This window comes from Schistocerca serialis, unplaced genomic scaffold (genome assembly GCF_023864345.2).
Source record: "Schistocerca serialis cubense isolate TAMUIC-IGC-003099 unplaced genomic scaffold, iqSchSeri2.2 HiC_scaffold_1417, whole genome shotgun sequence".
Lineage (NCBI taxonomy): Eukaryota > Metazoa > Arthropoda > Insecta > Orthoptera > Acrididae > Schistocerca > Schistocerca serialis.
The window spans coordinates 28119442-28135881 of NW_026047644.1; positions in this window are offsets into that span (position 1 = coordinate 28119442).

The following is a 16440-nucleotide window of genomic DNA, read 5'->3' on the forward strand; positions in this document are numbered from 1 at the left end:
TGAAGCATCGGAATCCATAACTGGACTCACAGGAGTGGTTCAAATCATAAAAAGTTAGAGTGTCAGTCCTCTTGTACTTAAGTCGGCATTGTGCCTTTTGAATTTAATTACGATGCTATTTCTGTGTTTCATTGTCAATAAGAAGGTATAAGGGATACAGTAAACCTGAAGTGAGGCATCGGAATCTAAGACTGGTCTCACAGAAGGGATTCAAATCATAGAAAGTGAGGGTGTCAGTCCTCTTTTACTTAAGTCGACATTGTGCGTTTTAAATTTAATTCCGATGCAATATCTGTGTTTCATCGTCAATGACAAGGTCGAAGGGATAAAGTAAACCTGAAGTGAAGTATCGGAATCTAGAACTGGACTCACAGGAGATGTTCAAATCATAGAAAGTGAGAGTGTCAGTCCTCTTGTACTTAGGCCGCCATTGTGACTTTTGTATTAAATTCGGATGCAGTTTCTGTGTTTCATCGTCAATAAGAAGGTCCAAGGGATACAGTAAACCTGAAGTGAAGCATCGGAATCTAAAACTGGACTCACAGGAGAGGTGCAAATCATAGAAAGTTAGAGTGTCAGTCCTCTTGTACTTAAGTCGGCATTGTACCTTTTGTATTAAATTCGGATGCAAACTCTGTGTTTCATCGTCAATTAGAAGGTCCAAGGGATACAGTAAAACTGAAGTGAAGCATCGGAATGTAAAACTGGACTCACAGGAGAGGTTCAAATCATAGAAAGTGAGAGTGTCAGTCCTCTTGTACTTAAGTCGGCATTGTGCCTTTTGAATTTGATTACGATGCTATTTCTGTGTTTCATCGTCAATAAGAAGGTCCAAGGGATAAAGTAAACCTGAAGTGAAACATCGGAATCTAGAATTGGACTCACAGGAGATGTTCAAATCATAGAAAGTGAGAGTGTCAGTCCTCTTGTACTTAGGCCGCCATTGTGATTTTTGTATTAAATTCGGATGCAGTTTCTGTGTTTCATCGTCAATAACAAGGTCCAAGGGATACAGTAAACCTGAAGTGAAGCATCGGAATCTAAAACTGGACTCACAGGAGAGGTGCATATCATAGAAAGTTAGAGTGTCAGTCCTCTTGTACTTAAGTCGGCATTGTACCTTTTGTATTAAATTCGGATGCAATTTCTGTGTTTCGTCGTCAATAAGAAGGTCCAAGGGATATAGTAAACCTGAAGTGAAGCATCGGAATCTAAGACTGGACTCACAGAAGGGATTCAAATCATAGAAAGTGAGGGTGTCAGTCCTCTTTTACTTAAGTCGACATTGTGAGTTTTAAATTTAATTCCGATGCAATATCTGTGTTTCATCGTCAATGAGAAGGTCGAAGGGATAAAGTAAACCTGAAGTGAAGTATCGGAATCTAGAACTGGACTCACAGGAGATGTTCAAATCATAGAAAGTGAGAGTGTCAGTCCTCTTGTACTTAGGCCGCCATTGTGACTTTTGTATTAAATTCGGATGCAGTTTCTGTGTTTCATCGTCAATAAGAAGGTCCAAGGGATACAGTAAACCTGAAGTGAAGCATCGGAATCTAAAACTGGACTCACAGGAGAGGTGCAAATCATAGAAAGTTAGAGTGTCAGTCCTCTTGTACTTAAGTCGGCATTGTACCTTTTGTATTAAATTCGGATGTAAACTCTGTGTTTCATCGTCAATTAGAAGGTCCAAGGGATACAGTAAACCTGAAGTGAAGCATCGGAATGTAAAACTGGACTCACAGGAGAGGTTCAAATCATAGAAAGTGAGAGTGTCTGTCCTCTTGTACTTAAGACGGCATTGTGCCTTTTGAATTTAATTACGATGCTATTTCTGTGTTTCATTGTCAATAAGAAGGTCCAAGGGATACAGTAAACCTGAAGTGAAGCATCGGAATCTAAAACTGGACTCACAGGAGGGATTCAAATCATTGAAAGTGAGAGTGTCAGCCCTCTTTTACTTAAGTCGGCATTGTGCGTTTTAAATTTAATTCCGATGCAATACCTGTGTTTCATCGGCAATAAGAAGGTCCAAGGGATAAAGTAAACCTAAAGTGAAGCATCGGAATCTAGTACTGGACTCACAGGAGATGTTCAAATCATAGAAAGTGAGAGTGTCAGTACTCTTGTACTTAGGCCGCCATTGTGATTTTTGTATTAAATTCGGATGGAGTTTCTGTGTTTCATCGTCAATAAGAAGGTCCAAGGGATACAGTAAACCTGAAGTGAATCATAGGAATCTAAAACTGGACTCACAGGAGAGGTGCAAATCATAGAAAGTTAGAGTGTCAGTCCTCTTGTACTTAAGTCGGCATTGTACCTTTTGTATTAAATTCAGATGCAAACTCTGTGTTTCATCGTCAATAAGAAGGTCCAAGGTATACAGTAAACCTGAAGTGAAGCATCGTAATGTAAAACTGGACTCACAGGAGAGGTTCAAATCATAGAAAGTGAGAGTGTCAGTCCTCTTGTACTTAAGACGGCATTGTGCATTTTGAATTTAATTCCGATTCAATTTCTGTGTTTCATCGTCAATAAGAAGCTGCAAGGTATACAGTAAACCTGAAGTGAAGCATCGGAATCTAAAACTGAACTCACAGGGGATGTTCAAATCATTGAAAGTGAGAGTGTCAGTCCTCTTGTACTTAAGTCGCCATTGTGCCTTTTGTATTATATTCGGATGCAATTTCTGTGTTTCGTCGTCAATAAGAAGGTCCAAGGAATATAGTAAACCGGAAGTGAAGCATCGGAAACTAAAACTGAACTCACAGGAGAGGTTCAAATCATAGAAAGTGAGAGTGTCAGTCCTCTTGTACTTAAGTCGCCATTGTGCCTTTTGTATTAAATTCGGATGCAATTTCTGTTTTCATCGTCAATAAGAAGGTCCAAGGGATCCAGTAAACCCGAAGTAAAGCATCGGAATCTAAAACTGGACTCACAGGAGAGGTTCAAATCATAGAAAGTAAGAGTGTCAGTCCTCTTGTACTTAAGGCGCCATTGTGCCTTTTGTATTAAATCCGGATGCAAACTCTGTGTTTCATCGTCAATAAGAAGGTCCAAGGGATACAGTAAACCTGAAGTGAAGCATCGGAATCTAAAACTGGACTCACAGGAGAGGTGCAAATCATAGAAAGTTAGAGTGTCAGTCCTCTTGTTCTTAAGTCGGCATTGTACCTTTTGTATTAAATTCGGATGCAAACTCTGTGTTCCATCGTCAATTAGAAGGTCCAAGGGATACAGTAAACCTGAAGTGAAGCATCGGAATGTAAAACTGGACTCACAGGAGAGGTTCAAATCATAGAAAGTGAGAGTGTAAGCCCTCTTGTATTTAAGTCGGCATTGTGCCATTTGTATTAAATTCGGATGCAATTTCTGTGTTTCGTCGTCAATAAGAAGGTCCAAGGGATACAGTAAATCTAAATGAAGCGTCTGAATCTAAAACTGAACTCACAGGGGAGGTTCAAATCATAGAAACTGAGAGTGTCAGTCCTCTTGTACTTAAGTCACCATTGTGCCTTTTGTATTAAATTCGGATGCAATTTCTGTTTTCATCGTCAATAAGAAGGTCCAAGGGATACAGTAAACCTGAAGTGAAGCATCGGAATCTAAAACTGGACTCACAGGAGAGGTGCAAATCGTAGAAAGTTAGAGTGTCAGTCCTCTTGTACTTAAGTCGGCATTGTACCTTTTGTATTAAATTCGGATGCAAACTCTGTGTTTCATCGTCAATTAGAAGGTCCAAGGTATACAGTAAACCTGAAGTGAAGCATCGTAATGTAAAACTGGACTCACAGGAGAGGTTCAAATCATAGAAAGTGAGAGTGTCAGTCCTCTTGTACTTAAGACGGCATTGCGCATTTTGAATTTAATTCCGATTCAATTTCTGTGTTTCATCGTCAATAAGAAGCTGCAAGGTATACAGTAAACCTGAAGTGAAGCATCGGAATCTAAAACTGAACTCACAGGGGAGGTTCAAATCATTGAAAGTGAGAGTGTCAGTCCTCTTGTACTTAAGTCGCCATTGTGCCTTTTGTATTATATTCGGATGCAATTTCTGTGTTTCGTCGTCAACAAGAAGGTCCAAGGGATATAGTAAACCTGAAGTGAAGCATCGGAATCTAAAACTGAACTCACAGGAGAGGTTCAAATCATAGAAAGTGAGAGTGTCAGTCCTCTTGTACTTAAGTCGCCATTGTGCCTTTTGTATTAAATTCGGATGCAATTTCTGTTTTCATCGTCAATAAGAAGGTCCAAGGGATACAGTAAACTTGAAGTAAAGCATCGGAATCTAAAACTGGACTCACAGGAGAGGTTCAAATCATAGAAAGTTAGAGTGTCAGTCCTCTTTTACTTAGTCGGCATTGTGCTTTTTGAATTCAATTCCGATGCTATTTCTGTGTTTCATTGTCAATAAGAAGGTCCAAGGGATACAGTAAACCTGAAGTGAAGCATCGGAATCTAAAACTGGACTCACGGGAGAGATTCAAATCATAGAAAGTGAGAGTGTCAGTCATCTTTTACTTAAGTCGGCTATGTGCGTTTTGAATTTAATTCCGATGCAATATCTGTGTTTCATCGTCAATAAGAAGGTCCAAGGGATAAACTAAACCTGAAGTGAAGCATCGGAATCTCGAAGTGGACTCACAGGAGAGGTGCAAATCATAGAAAGTTAGAGTGTCAGTCCTCTTGTACTTAAGTCACCATTGTGACTTTTGTATTAATTTCGGATGCAATTTCTGTGTTTCATCGTCAATAAGAATGTCCAAGGGATACAGTAAACCTGAGGTGAAGCATCGGAATCTAAAACTGGACTCACAGGAGAGGTTCAAATCATAGATAGTGAGAGTGTCAGTCCTCTTGTACTTAAGTCACCATTGTGACTTTTGTATTAATTTCGGATGCAATTTCTGTGTTTCATCGTCAATAAGAAGGTCCAACGGATACAGTAAAGCTGAAGTGAAGCATCGTAATGTAAAACTGGACTCACAGGAGAGGTTCAAATCATAGAAAGTGAGAGTGTCAGTCCTCTTGTACTTAAGACGGCATTGTGCATTTTGAATTTAATTCCGATTCAATTTCTGTGTTTCATCGTCAATAAGAAGCTGCAAGGTATACAGTAAACCTGAAGTGAAGCATCGGAATCTAAAACTGAACTCACAAGGGAGGTTCAAATCATAGAAAGTGAGAGTGTCAGTCCTCTTGTACTTAAGTCGCCATTGTGCCTTTTGTATTAAATTCGGATGCAATTTCTGTTTTCATCGTCAATAAGAAGGTCCAAGGGATACAGTAAACCTGAAGTAAAGCATCGGAATCTAAAACTGGACTCACAGGAGAGGTTCAAATCATAGAAAGTAAGAGTGTCAGTCCTCTTGTACTTAAGGCGCCATTGTGCCTTTTTTATTAAATCCGGATGCAAACTCTGTGCTTCACCGTCAATAAGAAGGTCCAAGGGATACAGTAAACCTGAAGTGAAGCATCGGAATCTAAAACTGGACTCACAGGAGAGGTGCAAATCATAGAAAGTTAGAGTGTCAGTCCTCTTGTACTTAAGTCGGCATTGTACCTTTTGTATTAAATTCGGATGCAAACTCTGTGTTTCATCGTCAATTAGAAGGTCCAAGGGATACAGTAAACCTGAAGTGAAGCATCGGAATGTAAAACTGGACTCACAGGAGAGGTTCAAATCATAGAAAGTGAGAGTGTAAGCCCTCTTGTATTTAAGTCGGCATTGTGCCATTTGTATTAAATTCGGATGCAATTTCTGTGTTTCGTCGTCAATAAGAAGGTCCAAGGGATACAGTAAACCTAAATGAAGCGTCTGAATCTAAAACTGAACTCACAGGGGAGGTTCAAATCATAGAAACTGAGAGTGTCAGTCCTCTTGTACTTAAGTCACCATTGTGCCTTTTGTATTAAATTCGGATGCAATTTCTGTTTTCATCGTCAATAAGAAGGTCCAAGGGATACAGTAAACCTGAAGTGAAGCATCGGAATCTAAAACTGGACTCACAGGAGAGGTGCAAATCATAGAAAGTTAGAGTGTCAGTCCTCTTGTACTTAAGTCGGCATTGTACCTTTTGTATTAAATTCGGATGCAAACTCTGTGTTTCATCGTCAATTAGAAGGTCCAAGGTATACAGTAAACCTGAAGTGAAGCATCGTAATGTAAAACTGGACTCACAGGAGAGGTTCAAATCATAGAAAGTGAGAGTGTCAGTCCTCTTGTACTTAAGACGGCATTGCGCATTTTGAATTTAATTCCGATTCAATTTCTGTGTTTCATCGTCAATAAGAAGCTGCAAGGTATACAGTAAACCTGAAGTGAAGCATCGGAATCTAAAGCTGAACTCACAGGGGAGGTTCAAATCATTGAAAGTGAGAGTGTCAGTCCTCTTGTACTTAAGTCGCCATTGTGCCTTTTGTATTATATTCGGATGCAATTTCTGTGTTTCGTCGTCAACAAGAAGGTCCAAGGGATATAGTAAACCTGAAGTGAAGCATCGGAATCTAAAACTGAACTCACAGGAGAGGTTCAAATCATAGAAAGTGAGAGTGTCAGTCCTCTTGTACTTAAGTCGCCATTGTGCCTTTTGTATTAAATTCGGATGCAATTTCTGTTTTCATCGTCAATAAGAAGGTCCAAGGGATACAGTAAACCTGAAGTAAAGCATCGGAATCTAAAACTGGACTCACAGGAGAGGTTCAAATCATAGAAAGTTAGAGTGTCAGTCCTCTTGTACTTAGTCGGCATTGTGCTTTTTGAATTCAATTCCGATGCTATTTCTGTGTTTCATTGTCAATAAGAAGGTCCAAAGGATACAGTAAACCTGAAGTGAAGCATCGGAATCTAAAACTGGACTCACGGGAGAGATTCAAATCATAGAAAGTGAGAGTGTCAGTCATCTTTTACTTAAGTCGGCTATGTGCGTTTTAAATTTAATTCCGATGCAATATCTGTGTTTCATCGTCAATAAGAAGGTCCAAGGGATAAACTAAACCTGAAGTGAAGCATCGGAATCTCGAAGTGGACTCACAGGAGATGTTCAAATCATAGTAAGTGAGAGTGTCAGTCCTCTTGTACTTAAGTCACCATTGTGACTTTTGTATTAAATTCGGATGCAATTTCTGTGTTTCATCGTCAATAAGAATGTCCAAGGGATACAGTAAACCTGAGGTGAAGCATCGGAATCTAAAACTGGACTCACAGGAGAGGTTCAAATCATAGATAGTGAGAGTGTCAGTCCTCCTGTACTTAAGTCACCATTGTGACTTTTGTATTAATTTCGGATGCAATTTCTGTGTTTCATCGTCAATAAGAAGGTCCAACGGATACAGTGAAGCTGAAGTGAAGCATCGGAATCTAAAACTGGACTCACAGGAGAGGTTCAAATCATAGAAAGTGAGAGTGTCAGTCCTCTTGTACTTAAGTCGCCATTGTGCCTTTTGTATTAAATTCGGATGCAGTTTCTGTGTTTAATCGTCAATAAGAAGGTCCAAGGGATACAGCAAATCCTGAAGTAAAGCATCGGAATCTAAAACTGGACTCAAAGGAGAGGTTCAAGTCATAGAAAGTTAGAGTGTCAGTCCTCTTGTACTTAAGTCGGCATTGTGCCTTTTGTATTAAATTCGGATGCAAACTCTGTGTTTCATCGTCAATAAGAAGGTCCAAGGGTTACAGTAAACCTGAAGTGAAGCATCGGAATCTAAAATTATACTCACAGGAGAGGTACAAATCATAGAAAGTTAGAGTGTCAGTCCTCTTGTACTTTAGTCGGCATTGTGCCTTTTGAATTTAATTCCGGTGCTATTTCTGTGGTTCATTGTCAAAAAGAAGGTCCATGGGATACAGTAAACCTGAAGTGAAGCATCGGAATCTAAAACTGGACTCACAGGAGAGGTTCAAATCATGGAAAGTGAGAGTGTCAGTCCTCTTTTACTTACGTCGGCATTGTGCGTTTTAATTTGATTCCGATGCAATATCTGTGTTTCATCTTCTATAAGAAGGTCCAAGGGATACAGTAAACCTGAAGTGAAGCATCGGAATCTAAAACTGGACTCACAGGAGATGTTCAAATCATAGAAAGTGAGATTGTCGGTCCTCTTCTACTAAAGTCGCCATTGTGATTTTTGTATTAAATTCGGATTCAATTTCTGTGTTTCATCGTCAATAAGAAGGTCCAAGGGATACAGTAAACCTGAAGTGAAGCATCGGAATCTAAAACTGGACTCACAGGAAAGGTGCAAATCATAGAAAGTTAGAGTGTCAGGCCTCTTGTACTTAAGTCGGCATTGTACTTTTGTATTAAATTCGGATGCAATATCTGTGTTTCATCGTCAATAAGAAGATCCAAGGGATACAGTAAACCTGAAGTGAAGCATCGGAATGTAAAACTGGACTCACAGGAGAGGTTCAAATCATAGAAAGTGAGAGTGTCAGTCCTCTTGTACTTAAGTCGGCATTGTGCCTTTTGAATTTAATTCCCATGCAATTTCTGTGATTAATCGTCAATAAGAAGGTGCAAGGTATACTGTAACCCTAAAGTGAAGCATCGGAATTTAAACCTGGACTCACAGGATAGGTTCAAATCATAGAATGTGCGAGTGTTAGTCGTCTTCTACTTAGGTCGGCACTGTGCCTTTTGAATTTAATTCCGAAGCAGTTTCTGTGTTTCATCGTCAATAAGAACGTCCAAGGGATACAGTAAACCTGAAGTGAAGCATCGGAATCTAAAACTGGACTCACAGGAGAGATTCAAATCATAGAAAGTTAGAGTGTCACTCCGCTTGTACTTAAGTCGGTAATGTGCCTTTTGTATTAAATTAGGATGCAATTTCTGTGTTTCATCGTCATTAAGAAGGTCCAAGGTATACAGCAAATCTTCAGTGAAGCATCGGAATCTAAAACTGGACTCGCAGGAGAGGTTCAAATCACAGAATGTTAGAGCGTCAGTCCCCTTTTACTTAAGACGGCATTGTGCTATTTGTATTAATTTCGGATGCGATTTCTGAGTTTTATCGTCAACAAGAAGGTCCAAGGGATACAGTAACCATGAAGTGAAGCATCGGAATCTAAATCTGACCTCACAGGAGAGGTTCGAATCAAAGAGAGTGAGAGTGTCAGTCCTCTTGTACTTAAGTTGGCATTGTGTCATTTGTATTAAATTCGGATGCAATTTCTGTGTTTCATCGTCAATAAGAAGGTCCAACAGATACAGTAAACCTGAGGTGAAGCATCGGAATCTAAAACTGGACTCACAGGAGAGGTTCAACTCATACAAAGTGAGAGTGTCAGTCCTCTTGTAATTAAGTCCCCATTGTGACTTTTGTATTAATTTTGGATGCAATTTCTGTGTTACATCGTCAATAAGAAGGTCCAAAGGATACAGTAAACCTGAAGTGAAGCATCGGAATCTAAAACTGGACTCACGGGAGAGGTTCAAATCAAAGAAAAATAGAATGTCAGTCCTCTAGTACTTAAGTCGGCATTGTGCCATTTGTACTAAATTCGGGTGCAAACTCTGTGTTTGATCGTCAATACAAAGGTCCAAGGGATACAGTAAACCTGAAGTGAAGCATCGGAATCTAAAACTGGACTTACATGAGTGGTTCAAATCATAGAAAGTTAGAGTGTCAGTCCTCTTGTACTTAAGTCGGCATTGTGCCTTTTGAATTTAATTCCGATGCAATTTATGTGTTTCATCGTCAATAAGAAGGTCCAAGGGATACAGTAAACCCGAAGTGAAGCATCGGAAACTAATAATGGACTCACAGCAGAGTTTCAAATCATAGAAAGTGAGAGTGTCAGTCCTCTTTTACTTAAGTCGATATTGTGCGGTTTGAATTTAATTCCGATGCAATTTTTATGTTTCATCGTCTATAAGAAGGTCCAAGGGAAACAGTAAACCTGAAGTGAAGCATCGGAATCTAAAACTGGACTCACAGGAGATGTTCAAATCATAGAAAGTGAGGAGTGTCAGTCCTCTTGTACTTAAGTGGCCATTGTGATTTTTGTATTTAATTCGGATGCAATTTCTGTGTTTCATCGTCAATACGAAGGTCCAAGGGATACAGTAAACCTTAAGTGTAGCATCGGAATCTAAAACTGGACTCACAGGAGAGGTTCAAATCATAGAAAGTTAGAGTGTCAGTCCTCTTGTACTTAAGTCGGCATTGTACCTTTTGTATTAAATTCGGATGCAAACTCTGTGTTTCATCGTCAGTTAGAAGGTCCAAGGGATACAGTTAACCTAAAGTGAAGCATCGGAATCTAAAACTGGACTCACAGGAGAGGTTCAAATCATAGAAAGTGAGTGTGTCAGTCCTCTTGTACTTAAGTCGGAATTGTGCCTTTTGAATTTAATTCCGATGCAATTTCTGTTTTTCATCGTCAATAAGAACGTCCAAGGGATACAGTAAACCTGAAGTGAAGCATCGGAATCTAAAACTGGACTCACAGGAGATGTTCAAATCATTGAAAGTGAGAGTGTCAGTCCTCTTGTACTTAAGTCGCCATTGTGATTTTTGTATAAAATTCGGATGTAATTTCTGTGTTTCATCGTCAATAAGAAGGTCCAAGGTATACAGTAACCTGAAGTGAAGCAAAGAAATGTAAAACTGGACTCACAGGAGAGGTTCAAATCATAGAAAGTTAGAGTGTCAGTCCTCTTGCACTTAGGTCGGCATTGTACCTTTTGTATTAAATTCGGATGCAAACTCTGTGTTTCATCGTCAATTAGAAGGTCCAAGGATACAGTAAACCTGAAGTGAAGCATCGGAATCTAAAACTGGACTCACAGAAGAGGTTCAAATCATAGAAAGTGAGAGTGTCAGTCCTCTAGTATTTAAGTCGGCATTGAGCATTTTGAATTTAATTCCGATGCAATTTCTGTGTTTCATCGTCAATAAGAAGGTGCAAGGTATACAGTAAACCTGAAGTGAAGCATCGAAATCTAAAACTGGACTTACAGGAGAGGTTCAAATCATAGAAAGAGAGAGTGTTAGTCCTCTTCTACTTAGGTCGTCATTGTGCCTTTTGAATTAAATTCCGATGCAATTACTGTGTTTCATCGTCTATAAGAACGTCCAAGGGATACAGTAAACCTGAAGTGAAGCATCGGAATCTAAAACTGGAGTCACAGGAGTGATTAAAATCATAGAAAGTTAGAGTGTCACTCCTCTTGTACTTAAGTCGGTATTGTGAGTTTTGTATTAAATTCGGATGCAATTTCTGTGTTTCATCGTCAATAAGAAGGCCCAAGGTATACAGGAAACCTGAAGTGAAGCATCGGATTCTAAAACTGGACTCACAGGAGAGGTTCAAATCACAGGAAGTTAGAGTGACACTCCTCTTGTACTCAAGTCGGTATTGTGCCATTTGTATTAAATTCGGATGCCATTTCTGTGTATCATCGTCAATAAGAAAGTCCAAGGGGTACAGTAAACCTGAAGTGAAGCATCGGAATCTAAAACTGGACTCAAAGGAGAGGTTCAAATCATAGAAATTTAGAATGTAAGTCCTCTTGTACGTAAGTCGGCATTGTGCCTTTTGTATTAAATTCAGATGCAATTTCTGTCTTTCATCGTCAATAAGAAGGTCCAAGGGATACAGTAAACCTTAAGTGAAGCATCGGAATCTAATACTGGACTCGCAGGAGAGGTTCAATCACAGAATGTTAGAGCGTCAGTCCTCTTTTACTTAAGACGGCATTGTGCTATTTGTATTAATTTCTAATGCGATTTCAGTGTTTTATCGTCAACATGAAGGTCCAAGGGATACAGTAAACCTGAAGTGAAGCATCGGAATCTAAATCTGACCTCACCGGAGAGGTTCGAATCATAGAAAGTGAGAGTGTCAGTCCTCTTGTACTTAAGTCGCCATTGTGATTTTTGTAGTGAATTCGGATGCAATTTCTGTGTTTCATCATCAATACGAAGGTCCAAGGGATACAGTAAACCTGAAGTGAAGCATCGGAATCTAAAACTGGACTCACAGGAGAGGTTCAAATCATAGAAAGTTAGAGTGTCAGTCCTCTTGTACTTAAGTCGGCATTGTACCTTTTGTATTAAATGCGGATGCAAACTCTGTGTTTCATCGTCAATTAGAAGGTCCAAGGGATACAGTAAACCTGAAGTGAAGCATCGGAATCTAAAACTTGACTCACAGGAGAGGTTCAAATCATAGAAAGTGAGAGTGTCAGTCCTCTTGTACTTAAGTCGGAATTGTGCCTTTTGAATTTAATTCCGATGCAATTTCTGTTTTTCATCGTCAATAAGAAGGTTCAAGGTATACAGTAAACCTGAAGTGAAGCATCGGAATCTAAATCTGCCCTCACAGGAGAAGTTCGAATCATGGAAAGTGAGAGTATCAGTGCTCTTGTACTTAAGTCGGCATTGTGCCATTTGTATTAAATTCGGATGTAATTTCTGTGAATCATCGTCAATAAGAAGGTCCAAGGGATACATTAAACCTGAAGTGAAGCATTGGAATCTAAAACTGGACTTACAGGATAGGTTCAAATCATAGAAAGTGAGAGTGTCAGTCCCCTTGTACTTAAGTCGCCATTGTGCCTTTTGCATTAAATTCGGATGCAATTTCTATGTTTCATCGTCAATAAGAAGGTCCAAGGGATACAGTAAATCTGAGGTGAAGCATCGGAATCTAAACTGGACTTACAGCAGAGGTTCAAATCATACAAAGTGAGAGTGTCAGTCCTCTTGTAATTAAGTCACCATTGTGACTTTTGTATTAATTTCGGATGCAATTTCTGTGTTTCATCGTCAATAAGAAGGTCCAAAGGATACAGTAAACCTGAAGTGAAGCATCGGAATCTAAAACTGGACTCACGGGAGATGTCCAAATCATAGAAAGTGAGAGTGTCAGTCCTCTTGTACTTAAGTCGCCATTGTGATTTTTGTATTAAATGCGGATGCAAACTCTGTGTTTCATCGTCAATTAGAAGGTCCAAGGGATAGAGTAAACCTGAAGTGAAGCATCGGAATCTAAAACTTGACTCACAGGAGAGGTTCAAATCATAGAAAGTGAGAGTGTCAGTCCTCTTGTACTTAAGTCGGAATTGTGCCTTTTGAATTTAATTCCGATGCAATTTCTGTTTTTCATCGTCAATTAGAAGGTCCAAGCGATACAGTAAACCTGAAGTGAAGCATCGGAATCTAAAACTGACTTCACAGGAGAGGTTCAAATCATAGAAAGTGAGAGTGTCTGTCCTATTGTACTTATGTCGGCATTGTGCCATTTGTATTAAATTCGGATGCAATTTCTGTGTTTCATCGTCAATAAGAAGGTCCAACGGAAACAGTAAACCTGAAGTGAAGCATCGGAATCTAAAACTGAACTCATTGGAGAGGATCGAATCATAGAGAGTGAGAGTGTCAGTCCTCTTGTACTTAAGTCGGCATTGTGCCATTTGTATTAAATTCGGATGCAATTTCTGTGTTTCATCGTCAATAAGAAAGTCTAACAGATACAGTAAACCTGAGGTGAAGCTTCGGAATCTAAACTGGACTCACAGCAGAGGTTCAAATCATACAAAGTGAGAGTGTCAGTCCTCTTGTAATTAAGTCACCATTGTGACTTTTGTATTAATTTCGGATGCAATTTCTGTGTTTCATCGTCAATAAGAAGGTCCAAAGGATACAGTAAACCTGAAGTGAAGCATCGGAATCTAAAACTGGACTCACGGGAGATGTCCAAATTATAGAAAGTGAGAGTGTCAGTCCTCTTGTACTTAAGTCGCCATTTTGATTTTTGTATTAAATTTTGATGCAATTTCTGTGGTTCATCGTCAATACGAAGGTCCTAGGGATAGAGTAAACCTGAAGTGAAGCATCGGAATCTAAAACTGGACTCACAGGAGAGGTTCAAATCATAGAAAGTTAGAGTGTCAGTCCTCTTGTACTTAAGTCGCCATTGTGATTTTTGTATAAAATTCGGATGTAATTTCTGTGTTTCATCGTCAATAAGAAGGTCCAAGGTATACAGTAACCTGAAGTGAAGCATCAGAATCTAAAACTGGACTCACAGGAGAGGTTCAAACCATAGAAAGTGAGAGTGTCAGTCCTCTAGTACTTAAGTCGGCATTGAGACTTTTGAATTTAATTCCGATGCAATATCTGTGTTTCATCGTCAATAAGAAGGTGCAAGGTATACTGTAAACCTGAAGTGAAGCATCGGAATCTAAAACTGGACTTACAGTAGAGGTTCAAATCATAGGAAGTGAGAGTGTTAGTCCTCTTCTACTTAGGTCGGCATTGTGCCTTTTGAATTTATTTCCGACGCAATTTCTGTGTTTCATCGTCAATAAGAAGGTGCAAGGTATACAGTAAACCTGAAGTGAGGCATCGGAATCTAAAACTGGACTCACAGGAGAGGTTCAAATCATAGAAAGTTAGAGTGTCACTCCTCTTGTACTCAAGTCGGTATTGTGCCATTTGTATTAAATTCGGATGCAATTTCTGTGTTTCATCGTCAATAAGAAAGTCCAAGTGGTACTGTAAACCTGAAGTGAAGCATCGGAATCTAAAACTGGACTCACAGGAGAGGTTCAAATCATAGAAAGTTAGAATGTAAGTCCTCTTGTACTTAAGTCGCCATTGTGCCTTTTGTATTAAATTCGGATGCAATTTCTGTCTTTCATCGTCAATAAGAAGGTCCAAGGGATTCAGTATACCTTAAGTGAAGCATCGGAATCTAAAACTGGACTCGCAGGAGAGGTTCAATCACAGAATGTTAGAGCGTCAGTCCTCTTTTACTTAAGACGGCATTGTGCTATTTGTATTAATTTCTAATGCGATTTCAGTGTTTTATCGTCAACAAGAAGGTCCAAGCGGTACAGTAAACCTGAAGTGAAGCATCGGAATCTGAATCTGACCTCACAGGAGAGGTTCGAATCATAGAAAGTGAGAGTGTAAGTCCTCTTGTACTTAAGTCGCCATTGTGATTTTTGTATTAAATTCGGATGCAATTTCTGTGTTTCATCGTCAATACGAAGGTCCAAGGGATACAGTAAACCTGAAGTGAAGCATCGGAATCTAAAACTGGACTCACAGGAGAGGTTCAAATCATAGAAAGTTAGAGTGTCAGTCCTCTTGTACTTAAGTCGGCATTGTACCTTTTGTATTAAATTCGGATGCAAACTCTGTGTTTCATCGTCAATTAGAAGGTCCAAGGGATACAGTTAACCTAAAGTGAAGCATCGGAATCTAAAACTGGACTCACAGGAGAGGTTCAAATCATAGAAAGTGAGTGTGTCAGTCCTCTTGTACTTAAGTCGGAATTGTGCCTTTTGAATTTAATTCCGATGCAATTTCTGTTTTTCATCGTCAATAAGAACGTCCAAGGGATACAGTAAACCTGAAGTGAAGCATCGGAATCTAAAACTGGACTCACAGGCGATGTTCAAATCATTGAAAGTGAGAGTGTCAGTCCTCTTGTACTTAAGTCGCCATTGTGATTTTTGTATAAAATTCGGATGCAAACTCTGTGTTTCATCGTCAATACGAAGGTCCAAGGGATACAGTAAACCTGAAGTGAAGCATCGGAATCTAAAACTGGACTCACAGGAGAGGTTCAAATCATAGAAAGTTAGAGTGTCAGTCCTCTTGCACTTAGGTCGGCATTGTACCTTTTGTATTAAATTCGGATGCAAACTCTGTGTTTCATCGTCAATTAGAAGGTCCAAGGGATACAGTAAACCTGAAGTGAAGCATCGGAATCTAAAACTGGACTCACAGGAGAGGTTCAAATCATAGAAAGTGAGAGTGTCAGTCCTCTAGTACTTAAGTCGGCATTGAGCATTTTGAATTTAATTCCGATGCAATTTCTGTGTTTCATCGTCAATAAGAAGGTGCAAGGTATACAGTAAACCTGAAGTGAAGCATCGAAATCTAAAACTGGACTTACAGGAGAGGTTCAAATCATAGAAAGAGAGAGTGTTAGTCCTCTTCTACTTAGGTCGTCATTGTGCCTTTTGAATTAAATTCCGATGCAATTACTGTGTTTCATCGTCTATAAGAACGTCCAAGGGATACAGTAAACCTGAAGTGAAGCATCGGAATCTAAAACTGGAGTCACAGGAGTGATTAAAATCATAGAAAGTTAGAGTGTCACTCCACTTGTACTTAAGTCGGTATTGTGAGTTTTGTATTAAATTCGGATGCAATTTCTGTGTTTCATCGTCAATAAGAAGGCCCAAGGTATACAGTAAACCTTAAGTGAAGCATCGGAATCTAAAACTGGACTCGCAGGAGAGGTTCAATCACAGAATGTTAGAGCGTCAGTCCTCTTTTACTTAAGACGGCATTGTGCTATTTGTATTAATTTCTAATGCGATTTCAGTGTTTTATCGTCAACATGAAGGTCCAAGGGATACACTAAACCTGAAGTGAAGCATCGGAATCTAAATCTAACCTCACAGGAGAGGTTCG